The sequence below is a fragment of the Telopea speciosissima genome, chromosome 4, assembly GCF_018873765.1.
Source record: "Telopea speciosissima isolate NSW1024214 ecotype Mountain lineage chromosome 4, Tspe_v1, whole genome shotgun sequence".
Classification (NCBI taxonomy): Eukaryota; Viridiplantae; Streptophyta; class Magnoliopsida; order Proteales; family Proteaceae; genus Telopea; species Telopea speciosissima.
The window spans coordinates 51,812,163-51,824,494 of NC_057919.1; the positions used below are offsets into that span (position 1 = coordinate 51,812,163).

The 12,332-nt window shown below is 39.3% G+C and overlaps 1 pseudogene; it reads left to right on the forward strand.

Moving 5' to 3' along the window:
* The first annotated feature begins 7,691 nt into the window (after positions 1 to 7,691).
* Positions 7,692 to 11,002, forward strand: LOC122658408 (annotated as a pseudogene).
* The last annotated feature ends 1,330 nt before the right edge of the window (positions 11,003 to 12,332 follow it).

The window sequence follows — 12,332 nt, forward strand, 5'->3', positions numbered from 1 at the left end:
GTGGCATAAATAGGTGAAACAAGGGGGTTTTTCAAAAATTAACAAGAAATTGGAGAGATATCATAAAGGTGGGTCGTTGGTGTATCACATGAAGTTCATGAGTGGCTGATTTAAAAACGGGTTTATAAGTTCTTAGATTCCTTTTTTGAGCATTTGATTTGCTCTTCAAAAAGCATCTTGGAAGCCGTGAAATCCTTTTTGAATTCTCTAAGAAGTTCATTTATCAATGCCCAGATTGAAGATTCTCTTTGTGAAGAATTGATTGGTTCTCCTCAAAAGGGTTATTTGGTACTTTTACAAAGTTTTTTGTTGTTTAATGAGAAGTGGTTTTCTTCTTTAGAGTGAGAGCTACAGAATCGTTAAGAGAAAAAAAAAAAGAAGAAAAGGGGTTTTCATTTTGAAAAAAAAAACAGAGCAACCAAAAGGAAAATGGAACGAACTCCTCTCTCTCTCTCAAGCTTTGTTTTTTAAGAATAGAAGGTTGTTTCATATGCATTAAAACTTATTCCAAGTGGGTTGTTAAAGATTGAGCATAGTTATTAAAACTCTGTTTATGGAGAAAGTGGGGTTTTGATTGTGTTTTTGAGAAAATACAAGAAGAGGAAGAAGACAAGAAGAAATGAGCTATTGTGGTCCCCTCATGGCAATGCTTACTTGAAAACTCAAATCTCTCTACAAGGGACAGAATTGATACTTTCAGTGGGCTCCAGCTGATCTCAGTATAACTCAAACCTCCTGTGTGAGGGTTGTAAGCATTCTTATCACTCTTTATTTATTTATACTTCATCCCTGTCAGTGATGTATGCTAGAAATAGGTGAAAATTGTTGATAGACCTATTCTAGTTTGTGCTTACTTGTGGGGCATTGCTATAAGCCCAAAATCCTATTGATTTTGTACTGTATTTAGTGGGTGCTCTTAGGCAATGGGTGCTATTTTATACTGGCATTATTTGCCTTCTCAGTTCTATGCTGAGAAAAATTGGGTGTGGATGCTCCCAGCTGTAGGTGCAGCAAAAGTTGAGCATTGAGCAAATACGAAGCCCATAATGGCATTACTCCGTGGATGTAGGAAATTTGCTGAACCACATATATCTTGTGTTGTGCGCATGGATTTGTGTGTTTGTTTATACTTGCATTTGAAGTGTGTGGGCTGCAGGATGAGTGCACACACTTAGTAGAGCCTTTGAGTCTGGCTGGGGTGTGTACACGACTTTGTGATTTGTATTCAGGTCCTTGTAGTAACTTCCAGTGCTAGTGGGGAAGAAATTGAAAGAATTTCAATCACTAATTCACCCTCCTCTCAGTGACAGCCATCGAACAACAATTGGTATCAGAGCTTGGGACTCAGTGATAGCTTTAGAGGCAGCTGAGTGATTCAAGGTCAGTATGGCTTCAGGAGAAGGGTCTTCAGGAAAGGCACCACACTTTGATGGAACAAATTATGCTTTTTGGAAGAATATAATGGAGACTTATCTGGGGTCTCTTGGATATGATGTTTGGACTTCAGTGTTGAATGAATACACCATGACTGGTGTTGCACTTATAGACAACCAAGAGAATAAGAAATATGAAAGCAACAGTAGAGTCATGCATGCAATCAAAGGTGCTCTTATTGACAGTGAGTTTGTCAAAGTGATGGAATGCAAGTCTGCCAAACAACTTTGGGACAAGATAAAAAGCATCCACGAAGAAGATGCAAAAATCAAAGAAACTAAGCCCCAAGTTTATAGAGCTCAGTTTGAAGGATTGAAGATGTTGAATGAAGAAAACATTGAAGATTATATGCTTAGAGTCAATGGGATTGTAAACTCTATCAGAGGACTGGGAGAGAGTCTAACAGACTCTGTTGTTGTGAAGAAAATTCTTAGATCTCTACCAGACAGACTTGACTCCAAGGTTTCAACTGTTGAGGAAGCTAAGGATCTGAAAGTACTTAGCTTAGATGAGCTACATGGGATCTTTACAGCTTATGAGATGAGCAAAGGCAAAGGAAAGTCAGTTGACAAAGAGACAGCATTTAAGGTAATGAAGAAATTGAGAATAAAAGAGCAACCTGAAAGTGAAGAAGAAGAAGTTTTTCTCCAAGTCATCCAATAAAAATCAATTCAAGAAAAGAAGCTTCATTTCTAAGAAGAGCAATGACAATTTGAGGAAGAATCTGAAGATGAATCAGATGATGATGTAGATGATCATGCATTTTTTATGGTGTTTAAAGAAAAAGCGGATGAATCACCAAGAACATGCACAACTTCTGAAGATGAAGAAAAATGAGAAGTGAACTTTGAAGAAGAGTTTAGAGTTGTTCTCAAAGAGCTCAAGAAAGAAAGAAAGAAAGAAGGTTAAACAAGTTTCACAAAATCTTAAGGAACAAGAACAATAAGTTCTTCAGTTGAAAAAGCAAGCAGATAAATCAAAAAAAAATTCTAAAAGATCTTAAAGAGAAGTTATCATAGAAAACTACAGAATGCACAAAGCTTGAGTCAGAAAATCTATCTTTGAAGGCTAAATTGGAAGTAGAGTCTAATATCCTAGCTGAATATTCTGATTTTCAGAAAGAGATTGATGCTCTCAAGGCAAAGGTAATAGAGTTTGAGAATGACTCAAGTATACATGACATAGAAACATCTTCACAGGTGCATCCTAGTAGCAAAAAGCTTGATGAGATTCAAAGTGTTCAGAGATCAACTTACAACAAATTCGGTCTTGGATTTGTAGGGGAATCATCAAAGAATGCCAAGAGAAAAGGAAAAGGCACAACTCAGAATCCTATTACTGTGAAAGATAAGAGAGTTGAGAAAAACCAAACTCCACCCCATAAGACTAACCATGTTAGACAACAATAAATGGCATGGCCAGGCAGGAGAGTAGAGAACTTTGGTTATTACTATCCTTCTCAACAGAAAGCTAGAAATTTTGTTGATCATAGAGCTCAGTACAAATGGCAAGAGAGCTAATGAGACAAAGACAGTTCTTTCAAGGTCATTGTTTCAAGTGTAATACTTTTGGACACAGAATTTTAGATTGCAAATTCAATCTCAGTCCACCAAACTTTGTTGACAGGAATCCTTTTGTACCCTTGATGGATGTGATGGTTGAGTGCTATAAATGTAGCAATTATGGACATATTGCCAGGGACTATAAAACTGTATTTCCTCCACAGGGACCTTATAACAGAGGCAAACAGGGCAATGTCAGAGCTGATAAAGTAACCGAGCCTAAGAAACAGATTCCTAGAGAGAAGCAACTACAGAAACCTGAATCAAGAAATAAAGTTTGGGTTCAGAAGGGCAGTACAGAAAAGGGCAACAATTCTATGGTTATACAAATAGCTTTCAAAGTTCAAGGGGACTCAACACCATGGATTCTTGATAGTGGCTGCTCAAGTCACATGACTGGAGACAAGAAGAGGTTTGAGAAGTTTGAGACCTATGCAAGTGGGTCAGTGAAGTTTGGGAACAATGATGGTGGCAAAATAGTTGGAAAGGGTACCATTAGTCTCAATAATGGAAAGGTGCAATCCCAAGATGTGTTGTATGTGGAAGGGCTTAAACACAACTTACTCAGTATCAGTCAAATCTGTGACAAGGGACATGAAGTGGTGTTTAATAGCCAGGATTGTGAAATTAGAAGAACAAGTGATGAGCACATTTATGTGTGAAATTTTAGGGCATAAATTATACATTTTACCACATTGGACAGAGTTACTCGGTGCTTTCTTGTGCTTTTCAGGGTTTAGGTGAATTCTTGTGAAAATGAAGGAGATGATGCTAAGGAGATGTTTTTAAGCTTTTTAGAAGTGTAAATGGATGCATAGCCCATCGAGTCAGCTTCGCAATGGTTCAAACGGCACTTAATTCCGAATTGAAACGAAGAAGTTATGGCCGTTTTCGTAACGACGTGTGAAAATGGTCTACAGGGGTTTATTTATAATTATTGACAGTTGGATGGGGACAAAGTGAAGCGGAAGTTCGGATTTTAGGGGCCTTAATGCAATTATTAGAAGTTACTTTACTGTACCTGAAAGATTCCATTTGGAAGGCTCTGGACAGTCCAACTTCAACTTGAGATATCTTGGGCTCCCCAACTCCGAATTGGATGAAATTTGGGTCTATTTTGTGTGATTTTTCGCAAGAAACACAATGGTGAGACCTATATAAACACCCCATGCTCCACGTTTTCTGAAGGACAGAATAGTTATTTTATTTATTCTTGAAGGAATCCTAGTCATCACCCTTACTCTCTCTCTCCTCCAACTTCTCAAGGGCACTTCTGAAATTCTACTTGGGATAGATTTATATTTTCTCATCTATGGAATGTTGAAAAATCAAAGATGCTTTGATTTTATTGCTTGGAGAAGATATCTACAAAGAAAAGGAAGCACTTGTTAGAATTGGAAGTTTATTTTTCTAGAAATAGAAGGTCTATGTAAACAATCTTCTCTTCTTCTTCTTTCTATTTTTTTCTTTTTTCTTAGGATTCAAGGCATTGTAAAAGAGGAAAGAGAAGAGAATATTCTCATTTCTTAGGGAATATTTCTCTTACACTTCCATCTTCTCTCTTCTCCTCTCTTCCACCTATAAATACCCCCTACCTCTCTTGTAAAAATTGGCTCATTCACTTAGTGAAATTTCTTCTCTTCTTCTCCTTCTAATTTGTGATTTTTGGCTTTTCTAAGTTCTAGCTTGCTTTTATAATTTTTAGTTAATGGTTATAATAGGTTTAGTTTATGCTTTAATTTCAATTTAAGTCTTCAATTGGGTTGTAATTTCTTAATTCTAGTTTAGGTTTTAAGCCTTCTAGTCTAAGTTCTTAAGTTGATGACAAGACTTGAAGATTTAGAAGAGGAGGCCATGGTAAGTTTATGCAAGTATTCAAGCTTTTCATATATATTCATGCAAGCACATCCAGGTTTTACTATCTAAACTCTCAATCTCATTCTCCATCTCCTCTATCTCTCTCTATCTTCTTCTTCTTCCCCCTCTATTTCTTTTATTTTAATTTTATATGGTTGTGGTTTATGGATGCATTTTTGTTCACTTATTTCTTTTTATGTAGTTAGTATGTGTGGCTGCATTTTTATTCCTTTCAATTCGCTTTAGTTTGATAGGTTAGATGCTCATGTGTTAGGACGCCGATTTAATCCCTTAATTTTGTTAGATGCTTATGAGTTAGGATGCATTGATTTTCGTTAGTTTAATTATTTTAATTTAACACTTTAATTTGGTTCATTTTGCATTACTTTTAAGTTAGTTAAATAGAGTGGCGTATATCTCCTCGTGTTCGACCCGTAGCTACGATTGACCCGTACGCTTGCGATTTTATTTTAACTCAAACAAGTTTTTGGCGCCGTTGCCGAGGAGATTATTGTCCATTTTATTTATCTGATTTTTAAGTAGTTCGAAGTGTTTTAGTTTATTATTTTCCCTTCTTTTTTTTTTTGAAAAAAAAAAAAAATCAGTTTTTGAAAACCTCTTCTTGTTTCTCTTCTGTTTCAAATAATGTGCGCCCAATCTAAAGTCCTTCATATGCTTCAACCCTCCATCTTTTGGTGTCCCTCATAGGATTAAGTTACCTATGACGCTACATCTTGACTTGGTTGGATGGATTGACATGTGACTTATCTTTAGAGGTGACCACTCTTGATAACAGGAAAGCGACATAGTGAGAGTGTTGGAAACATAAACGTATAGTAGACCTCCATTCTACATCAGAATCCATATTGGAGTCGCACGTAGGTGGCTATAGAAAATTATACTGGTTCCCTTGCTGTCAACCTATTTGGCATCCTTATAGCTTTTGAACCATTGTTTCGATTTTTGAGGGATAGAGATGCACTATCTACCTTGGGGTCCCTCTTGTTTCTAGTTTTTTTTTTTTTTTAAGTGTTTTATTTTTCTTTAATTTTTCTAAAGGAGACCTCATATCTATTTAGGTGGCTAAGGTGTGGACTCGTGATTCAAGTAATCGTCTTATTAGAAGACCACTTTCTCTACCACCTTTGACCATGAGTGACCAACAACCCAAGACTCTTAAGGATAGGTTTTACCCCACCAAGACTGCACAGCCCTCATGCATTAGTCTGCCTGTTGTTACAGGGAATAACTATGAACTCAAGACCAACTTCATCAGCATGCTACCCCATTTCCATGGGATGGCTAATGAGGATGCATATCTCTTCCTTAGGGAATTTGAGGAGGTCTGTGTTCTAATTAAGGTCCAGAATTTGACTGATGATGCAGTTAGGCTTAGGTTTATACCCTTTGCCCTGAAAGGCCAGGCCAAGAAGTGGCTCTATGGATTGCCAACAAACTCCATTAATACATGGGATGAGTTCACCATTGTCTTTTTGAGAAAATTCTTCCCTCTTCACAAGACCAATAAGCTTAAAAGTGACATCCTCCAGTTCAGGTAGAAACCACATGAGTCCTTTTCTAAATTCATGGAAAGATTCAAGGACCTCCTCTTAGAATGCCCTCACCATGGTTTTGACTTGTGGCAGCTATGCCAAATTATTTATGAAGGTATTGATTATCAGACCAAGCAACTTGTAGAGTCTATGTGTCCAACAGACTTTACTTCTTTTTCTGAGGAGAATGATGCATGGACATTCTTAACCAACTTGGCTGATAAGACTAGGGAATGGGAATCTTCCTAAGAGGCTGAAAGGATCACTAAGGGGTATCTCATTGAGGGTATGCCAGCCAAGGAGGCCAAACTTGATAGCTTCATAAAACGGTTGGAGTCCATAGTTCTTAAAGAGTCTATACCAGTTAATCCGGTCAACCAGGTCAACCATGTGTCGGCATGCAGTTGGTGCCAAACCCCTGGACACCTTTCTGAGGAATGCCCCAACACCTTGGTGGGCAATTCCAGCACTGAGAGTGTAAGTGCTCTCTACCAAAATAACCCATATAGCAATACTTACAATCCAGGATGGAGAAATCACCCAAATTTCTCATGGAATCAAGGGAACCAAGCAGGCCCATCCAACTTTAACCATCAAGGCCAGGTTGGTGCCCAAAGGACCAACTATGCACCACAAAGCCAAGGAATGTCTCCTAACCCCTTTCCCCCTCGTCCTTATCTAGGATCTTCTATTAATTCTGCTAGGCCTCCTCTCATTGCACCTTATCAGCAACCCCCAGGGTTTACCAATATAGGAGAGACAACAAGACTGAATGAGATGGACAACAAGATAGCTCTTCTCATGACAAGCCACAATAACATGGAAAAACAACTCACCCACCTTGTCACAATCCCGCATGAGAGGGAAACAGGAAAGTTACCTAGCGCACTTGAGCCAAATCCTAGGCATCGGTTCATATTCAAGAAGGTACCCAAGCTCCTCCAACCAATGTTGCACAAGGCCAATAGCACCAAGGGCCCTCCAGACAGGTAAATGTTGTTTATGCTTTAAGGAGTGGCCGTGAGTATCAACAGGCTAGTGCACCTCAGTCTTTATCATCTCATACTCCCGTTGACTCTCCTCTCTCAAGAGGCCATTGAAGTGCCTACGTTTCAGTGTTCGCCTCGATGAACCTAAAGATATACCAGATGATTTGGTTGAGGAAACCAAAGAGGATTCTGTTGAGGAAGTTAAAAAGACCAACCCTGAAAGAATTTATACCCCACCTGCCCCTTTTTCAAATAGGTTGGTTAGCAAGAAGTCTCCTTCTGTGGAGAAGATATTGGATGTATTCAAACAGGTTCAGGTGAATATCCCCTTATTGGATGCTATTGCCCAGATCCCCGCTTATGCTAAAGTCCTCAAAGGCTTATGCACCCAAAAGTGGACCACCAATGTGCCCAAAAAGGCATTCTTGGCTGCTAACATTAGTTCTCTAATCTCACAGCCAGTAGCAGCCAAGCATAAGGATCCGGGAAGCCCCACCATCTCTTGCACTATAGGCCATACTACTATTGATCATGCCTTATTGGACCTTGGTGCAAGTGTAAACCTCTTACCCTTTCATGTCTACCAACAACTAGGATTGGGAGAACTGAAACCGACCAAAATTACTCTTCAACTTGCAGATCGGTCGGTTAAAGTTCCTAAAGGAATGATTGAGGATGTCCTATTGAAGGTTAGAGAATTTATTTTTTCTGTAGATTTTATTGTATTAGATACCCAACCCACTGCCAACTTCAAGGACCAAATCTCAATCATATTGGGTAGACCATTCCTAGCTACCAGTAATGCTTTAATCAATTGCAGGAATGGTCTGATGAAATTATCTTTTGGCAATACTTTTGTTGACTTCAATGTGTTTAGGTTGGGCAAGCAGCCTGACATGGATGAAGAGGTGCATATGCTACAAGGATTTCCCGATGATATTGATACGTTCTTTGAGATTGATTTTGATTCGGGATTTCAAGAATGTATGCAAGAATTGGAGGGTGTTGATGATACTCCCTTATCTGAGGTCTGGAGCATCTAACCACCTTTGGAGCCCCTTGGACCCCTATCCACTTCCATTCCCAAATCCTCTATTATTGAGCCTCCCACATTAGAGTTGAAGGCATTGCCCTCCAACCTCAAGTATGTCTTCTTAGGACATGATCATACTCTTCCTATTATTATTGCTTCTGATTTGACTTCTATTCAGGAAGAAGAGTTGATTAAGCTCCTAAAGGACAATAAGGAAGCCATAGGTTGGACCATGTTTGACATCAAAGGTATTAGCCCCTCAATTGTTCAACATCATATACATCTGATGGAGAGTTCCAAACCTTCTAGGGAACCCCAAAGGAGGGCTAATCCTGTGATGAAAGAAGCAATCAAGAAAGAGATCCTAAAATGCTTGGATCATGGCATCATTTATCCTATTTTTGATAGCCAATGGGTGAGTCCTGTGCAGGTTGTGCCTAAGAAAGGAGGAGTCACTGTAGTTGAGAATGCTAATAATGAGTTGATTCCAACCCGTATCCAAACGGGATGGAGATTGTGCATTGACTATAGGAAATTGAATGCGGCAACTTGGAAGGACCACTTCCCCTTACCTTTTATTGATCAGATGTTAGAGAGACTAGCTGGCCATGAATATTATTATTTTCTTGATGGTTATGCAGGCTATAACCAAATTCCTATTGCTCTAGAGGACCAACACAAGACCACTTTCACATGCCCTTATGGAACCTTTGCTTATCGGCGTATGCCTTTTGGGCTTTGCAATGCCCTTGCTACATTCCAAAGGTGCATGATGAGTATCTTTTCTGATATGGTAGAGCACTTCCTAGAGGTGTTTATGGATGATTTTTCTATTTACGGCTCTACTTTTTCTAATTGCTTGCATCATCTCTCTTTGGTTCTTAAAATATGCATAGAAAAGAACTTGGTCCTGAATTGGGAGAAGTGCCACTTTATGGTAAAGCAAGGTATAGTTCTTGGTCACATTGTGTCCAAAGAAGGGATCAAGGTTGATAGATCTAAGGTGGACCTTATTGTCAATTTACAACCACCCAAGAGTGTGAAGGACATTAGATCTTTTCTTGGCCATGCAGGTTTTTACAGGAGATTCATCAAGGACTTTAGCCAGATAGCTAGACCTCTCACCTCTCTTTTGGCAAAGGACTGCCCATTTGATTTCTCTTCTGAGTGTCATGATAGTTTTGAGCAATTAAAAAGAGCGCTGACTTCAGCCCCCATTATTCAAGCTCCAATTTGGACAGTTTCATTTGAACTTATGTGTGATGCCTCTGATTTTGCTATAGGGGCTGTTCTTGGGCAAATAATCAATAAATTGCCCCATGTGATTTATTATGCAAGTAGGACTCTTAATGATGCATAACTTAATTATACCACCACTGAGAAAGAATTTTTAGCTGTTGTGTTTGCTTTAGAGAAGTTTAGGCCCTACTTGGTTGGATCACATGTGATTGTTTATACTGACTATGTAGCTATCAAATATCTTATGCAGAAGAAAGATGCCAAGGCTCGCCTCATTAGGTGGGTCCTTTTGTTACAAGAATTTGATCTTGAAATTAGGGATAAGAAAGGGTGTGAAAATTTGGTTACAGACCATCTATCCCGGCTGCCTAATTCCTTGACTGTTGATTCTCCAGTCAACGAGAATTTTTCTGATGAGTATCTGATGGCAGTATCTAGTGAACCTTGGTTTGCTGACATTGTTAATTATCTGGTTACAGGTGTGACACCTGCACATTGGTCCACCCAAGATAAGAATCGGTTCTTTTCACAAGTTAAGTATTTCTTTTGGGATGATCCTTATCTTTTTAAGACCTGTCCAGATCAAGTAATCTGGAGATGTGTCCCTGATCATGAGCAATAATCTGTCTTATTTTTTTGCCATAATCAGGCTTGTGGAGGCCATTTTGGGCTTAATAAGACTGCGGCCAAAGTTTTACAGTGTGGATTTTATTGGCCTAGTCTGTTTAAAGACGCTTTTACTTATTGCAGGGCATGTTTTTCATGCCAATCCTTAGGGCGTCTTACTAAGAGAAATATGATGCCCCTCAATCCAATTCTGGTGGTTGAGGTGTTTGATGTATGGGGTATTGATTTCATGGGGCCTTTCCTAACTCTTTTGGTAACCTGTACATATTACTTGCTATAGACTATGTGTCCAAATGGATTGAGGCAGTTGCTTGTAAGACCAATGACCACAAGGTGGTTGTGAAATTTCTGAAGGAGAACATCTTCTCCGGTTTTGATACTCCCCGGGCTCTCATTAGTGATCGGGGCAAGCATTTTTGTAATCGGCCTTTTGAGGCCCTTATGAAAAAGTATGGTGTCGTCCATAAGTTGGCCACACCCTACCATCCCCAGACCAGTGGCCAGGTTGAGGTTTGAAATAGGCAGATCAAGCAAATTCTTGAGAAAACCATCAACCCGAACCGCAAGGATTGGTCTAACCGATTGGTAGATGCGTTGTGGGCCCATAGGACAGCCTTCAAGATCGATCTTGGTCAATCTCCGTACCGTCTGGTGTATGGAAAGGCATGTCACTTACCTGTAGAGATTGAGCACAAGGCCTTTTGGGCTATCAAGAAGCTTAACTTTGACCTACGCACTGTAGGTGCCCATAGGAAACTCCAACTATCTGAGTTGGAAGAGCTTAGGAATGAGGCATATGAGAATGCCCGAATTTACAAGAAAAAAAACAAGGCTTTCCATGATAGGCACATTTTGAGAAAATCTTTTGAGGTAGGCTAGAATGTTTTGTTGTACAATTCTCGTTTGCATATCTTTCCAGGTAAGCTGCGTTCTAGATGGAATGGCCCCTATATTGTTCAAAAAGTTTATCCTCATGGGGCTGTTGAAGTCCTCAATCCAAGTACAGGAGCTACTTTCAAGGTCAATGGCCAAAGATTGAAGCCGTACATAGAGATGCCTACTCCAGTTGACGAAGAGGTCATGAATCTCCATGAGTGTCTTTACCTTGACCCCTGATATCCTGGTATGTATCCCCTCCCTTGGCCTTATTCTTTCTTTTCTGCATGCATTGAGGACACTGCATGAATTAAGTGTGGGGGGGGGGGGGTGTGTTGGACTTTAATTGTGAATTTTGAATTTTGTGAATTTTGATTGTGGCGATAGTTTTTGGGTATGTGCATAAGTCTCTTCGATTTGCAAAGCGAGAGTGAGAGGGAATTAGGTGCCCTCCTAGCATGCCAAATAATAAAAAAATCCCTTTTCAAGGATGATAGTTGGTTTGTATCCGGTGATGGGGATTGAGTTTGAAAATATGAGTGCTACTTCATGTGATGGTTAGATTCCTCTATGTGTTTATGGACCCCTTTGATCTTTTGGCTAGTAGTTGAGACCAATTTGTTTGTGGCAAGGCAAGGCATGAAAGTGGAAGTGAATGAAAAAAAAAAGAAAAAGAAAAAAAACAAGGAACAGAAAAGAAAGTGGAATTCCTTAGGACTAGATAGGGCACTGTGCCTCATGAAGTAGGGTGACTTGATCGAAATTCCTTGGAAGGAAACTCAAAAAAAAAAAAAAAACTCTTGCATCAATGTCTCAATGTCTTATGGATATATGCAAAAAGCGAAGCTACCAAGTATTTGGGTGTCTGGTGTATGCTCCACCATGTCATTCAGAGAACAGTAGTGGAGTAGAAATAGAGTTTGTGGTTGAGAAAGAAAAAAAACTTTTGCCTTAATGCCTGAAAAAAAAAAAAAAAAAGTATGGTCAACAATACTCAATGCCTAAGTCTTTGGTTCCATCGATGCTATGGGGGGTTTACTTGAAGGTGAGTAGTGTTCAGAAAATATGAGGAGATCCCTTGAACTTGATGCATGCTTGTTACTTGAATTGATGTGGGGTGATAAAATTCAAGTGTGGGGGAACCTTTGGCTCCTTGATCATT